Source organism: Myotis myotis, unplaced genomic scaffold (assembly GCF_014108235.1).
Source record: "Myotis myotis isolate mMyoMyo1 unplaced genomic scaffold, mMyoMyo1.p scaffold_m19_p_4, whole genome shotgun sequence".
NCBI classification, from domain to species: domain Eukaryota; kingdom Metazoa; phylum Chordata; class Mammalia; order Chiroptera; family Vespertilionidae; genus Myotis; species Myotis myotis.
The window spans coordinates 115,206,651-115,214,770 of NW_023416346.1; positions in this window are offsets into that span (position 1 = coordinate 115,206,651).

Sequence of the window (8,120 nt, forward strand, 5' to 3'; positions counted from 1 at the left end):
CCCTGGGCCAACCTTTTCTTTAAAATATATTTTTATTTATTTCAGAGAGGAAGGGAGAGGGAGAGATAGAAACATCAATGATATGAGAGAAAACAAACAAACATTGACTGGTTGCTTCCTGCACACCCTTGACAGGAATTGAACTTGGGACCTTTCAGTCTGTACACCAGTGTTCTACCCACTGTGCCAAACCAACCAGGGCTTCTAGGCTACCCTTAATGACTCTCTTATAATCAATAGAATGCAGCAGTTTGGTTGCTATGTAAATTCCCAGGCTGAAGTTCCAATCAGCTGCCATTACCAACTGCTACCAATGGAGGATGTCATCTTGGACTGCAGCCCAGACTCTTCCTTCATTCCCGTGATTCTGTGTCTACCACATGTTGGTAGCAATGTTATTTACAGTTAGTCAAGCATAAAATTGTCTCAGGTTTGTTTATGTGGCTGTGTCTTATTTAACTCTCAGTTTGGAAGCAGAATTTTGATGGATGTAGAATTCTGGGTTGACAGTTTTATATTTTCTTTCAGCATTGGGAAGATTCTTCTCCATTTTCTCTGGTTCTCCATGGATTCTGCTGAGAAGCCAGCCATCTTATAAATCATGTTTTTCTCGGATAGGTAATATATCTTTATTTTTTACATGTTTTCAGTTGGTATACAATTGTTTACTTCACTGATATTGTTATATTTCATATAAGTGCCTAATATATAGTTAAATAATAAAATGCCTCAAATATTTCAATGCCAATATTGTAAGTCCAAATTATTCAATGTATCTAAATAAAAATATTACTTATGTGGTTGACAATAGCAAAATAAACATAGCAGAAGCAAAAGAGAATCTATAGGAAAAATATTTAATTTTTATTTCTTATTTAATACATATCTACAAATTGTGTACAAAGTAAAATAATTTAAGTGCATTTCCAAGTAAAATATCAAAATTGTTTTTATAATTGCTCACTTGCTGTTGAGAAAAAAATAGAAGAAATTAAAATCCTTTATAAAGAATAAAGTGACACTTGTATTACCTACAGCAAAATACTTGCTTTGGCAAATCACAGTCTATATCTGAAACTATTATGTAAGTATATTATGGAGTTGACTCAGTAACAGGCAATATATAAAACATAAGAGAAAGTAACATGAGTATATACATCTATATAGTTTTAATATAGAAAATTTTTGTTATTCCAAATAATTATAAAATAATAAACTAATCAATGGAATAGTAAAATACAACAATTTATACAGCATAAGCATAAATCTTCAACAATTATAATAAATATGCTTAATAATTGGTGCAAATTAAATAAATAACAAGATTCTCTTTATCTTGATACCAGATTATCAAGAAATTTTAAAATGGTACTGATCTTTTGGAAATTAATTTGGCATTTTTAGCAAATTCTTATTTTACAAACTCTTTAAAAAACTAATTTGACTTTTAGGACTGTATCCAACACAGCTACTCAAAATTAAGCATAAACTTCTGGTTATAACATTGGCAAAAGAGCTATTTTAAATAAATTATATTGTGTTCATTCCATGGATATTATGTAACTATACAACCAATCAGGTAGATCTTATGTAGTTATAGATGATATATCCATGATATATTGCTAACAAAAATAAAGCAAATTAAAATGTCACTTGTGTGCACATATATATAAAAAATCATTTATGTAAATACATATTTACATATATATTTGTTTCTGTACACACTTTAATGATATAAATGTTTATATAGTCAGATACTTTCATTTTTCAAGAATAAACTTCAAAGAGTGGGATGCTGGATCACATGATTAGGGTATCTCTAAGTTATTTTATAATGTGACAAATATTTGCACCATGATTATACCACTTTACATCCTACCAGCATTGTGTCTCCTCCACTCTGCATTCTTGCTAGCACTTGTTATGTTCAGTATTTTTAACGGTAGTCCTTCTCATGGTGTGCAGTGGTAGCCCATTGTCTGAATTGCACATGTGTAACCAAGTCTTAGTTCTTTTTGTCCCAGGTATCCCCAGTAAATGGAGAAAACAGATCAAAGGCCTAATGTTAATCCTTTTATACTTTTGCATGTATGGTTACTTTTAGTGCATGTTGGATTTTCTGTATGAACTTCTACAGAGGAAATTGTAGGCTCTGGGTGGCATTTTTCTTCTTCCAGGGACCGTTTCTTTCACTATTCAGAGGCAGTTACCTGGGGGAAGTTCTTTTTCACCTTGAAACCAACTTTTAAAACTGGGTCTCCAGTCTTATTGGAGGCGTTTTCTATTTCTGGTTCATGTAGATATTTAGCGTATAGCCCCTCAGGGATGCCAAAATAACCCACAAGGTTTGTTTTGTTTCATTAGCCTTCTGCCTGGCTGTGTCCTGAGCTCAATTTGTGTCCCTTGCGAAGCTGAGAGTGCTGCTCAGGTGCTTAGCTCCTCGGCCTCAAGTTTAGGCTTAGCATCTCCAGCGTTCAATAACCTCTTTTGAGTTGGCAAATACTTTGTGGGGAAACATGTTACCAAATTTGGATCTCACTACCAGGGTCTCTCTTCTTCCTGAGATATTCTGTCCTTTCCATGCTTGCTTCCTTGAGTTTGATATCTTGAAGAGATGTCTTTCATGTATTTCCAGCTTTCCCAGTTTTTCTCAGCAGGATGTTTATGCTATTTGACTGTTACAAGAAGCAGGTGTCTTCTCCAAGACTATTTTTTGAAACAAGTGTTATGTAATAGGTGTTTTTATTCTCCCGTTCCAATCAATTTGTTTTATATCAAAACTATAAACAATCTGTTTGAGGCAGAGACACTGGGGGGTAGGGGAAGCCAGGGGATTGTCAAGGGTGGGGGAAAAAAAGGACACATATGTAATACCATTTGTAATACTTTAAGCAATAAAAAAAAAAACTATAAACAAAATTTAATTTCTATTCTTGGTAATTGTATATTCATTTGCAGTTATTAAGAAATAATACAGATATTCTGGATACCCTGTACCCACTTTCCCCTAATTTTAACATCTTACAAAACTATAGTACAGTATCTCAACCAAGATATTAACATTTATACTAGTCAAGATACAAAACGTTTCAATCACCACAAGAATCCTTAGTGTTTCCCTTTTATAGACAAGTCCTCCTTGCCCCTTGGCTTATCCCTGACTTCTAGCAACTCCTAATCTGTTTTTCATTTCTGTAACTTTTTTCATTCAATGAATATTTTACAAGTGGAATCATTCTTTTTTAAATATGAGGCCCACATCTGGGGATGTTCCCTGACCGAGAATTGAACTATGACCTCCTGGTTCATAGGTTGACGCTCAACCACTGAGCCATGCAGACCAGGCAGTGAAGGTAATCATTACTTATTGACCTTTGGGTTGGCTTTTATCACTTAGAATTATTATCTGGAGTATCATCAAGGTTGTTGAATACAAATGTTTTGTTTTGTTTTGTTTTTTTATTACTGAGGAGAATTCCATGGTATGGGTGTAATCATTCACATTTTTTCCTTTTTATTGAATTATTGGGGTGATACTGGTTAACAAAATTACATAGGCTTCAGGTGCACAATTCTACAACACCTCATCTGTACACTGTATTGTGTGTTCACCACTCCAAGTCAAATATCCATTCATCACCATTTATCACCCCTATACCTTCCTCTACCTCTTCTCACCACCACTCTCCTTGCCAATCACCACATGTTGTCCATATCTATGAGTTTTTCCTCCCTTTTTTTCCTCTTTTGCTCAATCCCTTCACCCCACCCTTCATCCAGCCCCCTTTTCCCCAACAGCTGTCAGCCTGCTCTCTATGAGTCTTTCTCTACTTTTGCTTGTTAGTTCTTTTTGTTCATTAGATTCCACATATGAGTGAAATCATATGGCACTTGTCTTTCTCTGGTTTATTTCACATAGCATAATGCTGTCACAAACTGTAAGATTTCCTTCTTTTTCATGGCCAAGCAGTATTCCATTTGTGTAAATCACTTTTTTAAAAACACCTGGGTGTTTCCAGTTTTTGGCTTTTACAGAAAAAGCTGTGATAAACATTTCAGTACATGTTTTCTTGTGAACATGGGTCTTCATTTCTCTGGGATAAATATTTCAAAGTACAATTTCTGTGTCATATGCTATTTGCATGTTTGGTTTTTATAGAGACTGCCTAACTTTTTCAGAGTGGCTGTATTTGACATTACAACAAGCAATGTATGAGTTTGTCTGTATCATTGCCAGTATGTTATGGTGTTTAGCCATTCTAAGTTGTTAAACAATTTTCACGTGATTATTTGCTGTAAGTATATACCTTTGGTGGAATTTTTCTTCATTTCTTTTGACCGTTTTCTATTAGGTCTAAAAACTTTTTGTTATGAGAGTTCTGTATATGTTATAAATACCCCTTTGTCAGCTTATGACTTATAAACAAATTCTCACAGTATGTAGCTTGCTGTTCCAATTGATTAAGAGAGATAAAACTGTTAGTATAGCAAAAGTTTTCAAATTTGATGAAGTCTAACTTATTAATTTTCCTTTGTATAGATTGTACATTTGGTGTCAAATCTATTGACTCTTTGTTCAATCCTAAGACCTGAATGTTCATATCCTATTTCTTTTATATAAGTTTTACAGATTTTGTTTTACAACTAGATTTGTGATACATTTGTGTTGATTTTTTTTTTTTGTATGAGATGTGAAGTTTAGACTGAGGCTCAATATTTGGCCTATGGATAGCCAATTACTTTAGCACAGTTTGGGAAAAGACTATTATTTTTCAATTGAATAGCTTTTGAAGCTTTATAAAAAATAAATTGGCCATGCTGTATGGGACATTTCTAGGTTCCCTTTCTGTTTCATTGATCTATGTGTCTCTCTCTCTAGTAATACCACAGGATCTTGAATATTGTAGCTATATAATACATCTTGAAATTGGTGGAGAGATTCCTCCATCTTTATTCTACTATTTCAAAATGTTGTTAGGTGTTGTAGATCCATTCTCTGTTCATTCAATTTTAGAATGATCTTGTTAATATCTATAAAATGCTCCAAATTTTCTTGAAGACACACATTTGACACATGCTGCACATTTTGAATAGGCTCATTGCGGTATAACCAATTTAAAAAAAAATTTCAAAACACTATCATTAACAGCATATTTTTCAAAATATGTATTCGTGAAACCATCACTGCAATATAAATATTCATTCCTCCCCTACCAAGTTTCCTTATGAAACTCCCATTTCTTCTGTGTGATCCTTCACAAGCCCTTCACCCTTCCCCATATCAGTGGTTCTCAACCTTCTGACCCTTTAAATACAGTTCCTCATGTTGTGACCCAACCATAAAATTATTTTCGTTGCTACTTCATAACTGTAATGTTGCTACTGTTATGAATCATAATGTAAATATCTGATATGCAGGATGGTCTTAGGCGACCCCTGTGAAAGGGTCGTTCGACCGCCAAAGGGGTCGCGACCCACAGGTTGAGAACCGCTTCCATATATGGACATTGTTGTAGAAGTTTTTGTAGAGAGGTATCATTTCACTTTTTTTTTTTATAAAAACTTCAAGGAACAGAATGCATGGATTATGTGATAGTTGTACATTTCAGTTATTTTAGAATATGCCAAAGTGTTATGTGGTGTGAATATACTGTTATACTCCCTACCATCATTATACTAGAGTCACATTTGCTCTATCTCATGCCATCATTTGCTATGGTCAATATTTTTCATTGTTGCCCATCTAATAGGTATCTCACTGTTGCTCTAAATTGACTGGTTGTAGTCAAGTCTTAGTTCTGTCTGTTCCAACATCCTCAGTGAATGAAGGAAATGAATTCCCACCCCCACCCCAGTGATGAAATAGGTGTTGTTTTCCTTCCCACTTACTTATTTTTATTTTATTTAAGAACCAATCACTTTATTTGAAGAAATATTAAAACTTCAACATGAAAACTGAAGTGCCCGTTTTGCAAGGGCAATATGGCAATAGGCATGCTGGGCAGGGCGGCCAGGGGAAGTCACCCCATGGCTCTCAGGAAGGCAGTCCAGGCTCAGTTCTCCTTGCTGGCACCCAGGGTGAGCTTGTGAAAGACGTACTCTGCCAGGCTGGATGTCGGGGCTCCCAGCTTGCACAGCTGGGTGACACTGGCTCCCAATCTGTAGATGAACTTCACCTCCTGGCTCAGGTAGTGGTCCCTCAGGAAATTGCACAGGTGGGTGTCCTTCTTGCCGGTGGCCAGCTGGTGCAGATGGAGCAGACTCTGGTTCACCATCCTCTCCACGTGCAAGGCGCTTTTCATGGCTTTCAGGCCGCTCGCCCGCTGGTTGCAGTCAGACCTCCGGATATCTCACAGGCGGATCCGCCCCCCCCCCTCCCTGGTTCTGCAGCCTCATCCTGCTCCCACTCCCTCCCTTGACTGCCACAGGAAGAAGGTAGCCAAGTGCTGCAGGGCCTCGTCCTGGTGGTCGAAATAGAAGGCAATGGACGTGTACACGTAGGAGGCGTAGAGTTCCAAGTTAATCTGGTTGTTGATGGAGGCCTCGCAGTTGGCATGGTAATTCTGGCGCACTTGGGAGATGGGGCCCAGCACCGCCACTGGAGGCGTAGGAAGCATGGGTGGAGGCATAGGTAACAGGTTTTCCAGGGGTGCCCCCCCAAACCCTCCCTCCCCCGACCACGTAGATCAACAGAGCCTCATGGCAAGGGCTGTGGGACAGGCTGCGGGGCGGGCGAAGGTGGTGGCTTCTCCAGGGACCAACCGGTCATTCCCACTGTGGTGGATGAGGGCAGCGGAAAGCTGAGTCAGCAGCCATGGGTGGCGGTGGGGACCTTGAAATGTCCCTGAGGGACCCCCCTCTCCCAGGGTGGCCGGAGACAGGGGTTCTCAGGTGTCAGGCTACAGGCAGCTGACAGCTGGCTCTGAGGTGGGACCGTCCAACCTTACTTTTTTTCCCCTTGATTTTTTAATATTTTTTATTTTATTGTTTAAGGTATTACAAATAGTAGTACATATGTCTCCTTTTTTTTTCTCCATTAGCCTTCCCCTTGGCCTCCCTTACCCCCACCCCCACCCCCCACCCCCGGCACTTGCCCTCACCCCAGAGAATCCAGAACGTGATAAAAAAAAAAAATAACCACATGCAAAAAGTTAGGGGTTGTGCTTCCCCCTACGTTTTGCGTGTGGTTATTTTTGATCACGTGCTGGATTTTCTCTATGAAATACTAGAGGTCATTGAAGTTGCTGAGTGGTTTGATCTTTTCTTCAGTGAGCATTTGCTTTTGAGAGGCAATTAAGGTGGGGATAGTTCATCTCATCACACTCAGTGATTGAGTTTTTCTGGAAACCGGATCCCAGGTTTTGTGTTTTCTATTTTAGGTTCAGATAGCCATTAGGGCATAGCCACCTGGGGGTGCCTACCGAACCCCTGGTTTGTTTTTCAGAGTCTCTCTCCCTTGGTGCACAGTTAGGTACAACTTGTGGCCCTGCGTTGGTTGAGACGCCTGGAATCCTGTTCAGTTGCTTAGCTACAGCTTCCTGTTTAGTATCTTGGATCCGGAGTCTCATCGTTGGAATCAGCAAAACACTTCCAGAGCAACGAAGTAGCAAATTCAGGTGTATTTCACCACGTAGGCTTCTCTTCTGAGATCCCACCTCTTTAAATGCTTGCTTCCTTGGGTCGTGATGCCTTCAAATAGTATCTTTACTATCTTCCAGCTTTCTTAATGTTTCTCAGCAGGATAGTTGGGCTAAAGACTGCTGATATGCCATGAGTGGAAGTTTCGTCTCTGCAATCACTAGTTATTGAAATACTTTTGGATCTGTATTTTTTTTTATTATTGAAAATTAATACACTTTCTATGCCCATAAGACAAACTGTTTTTGTGAAGACACATGATCTTCCCAGGATTGCATTTTTTCTTATCAGTTCACATAATGTATTTCAATTTAAATATTTCATTGATTCAATAAATTGTTCTTCAATTTCCAATGTGTGTCAGGTATAAGCCATGTGAAGGTGGTATTAATGAGGTACAATCCAGTGGGAAACAAACACAGTAAATAATGAGTATATTATAAAAGATAAATTTAGGAAGAATTCATTATACAGCCATGGTA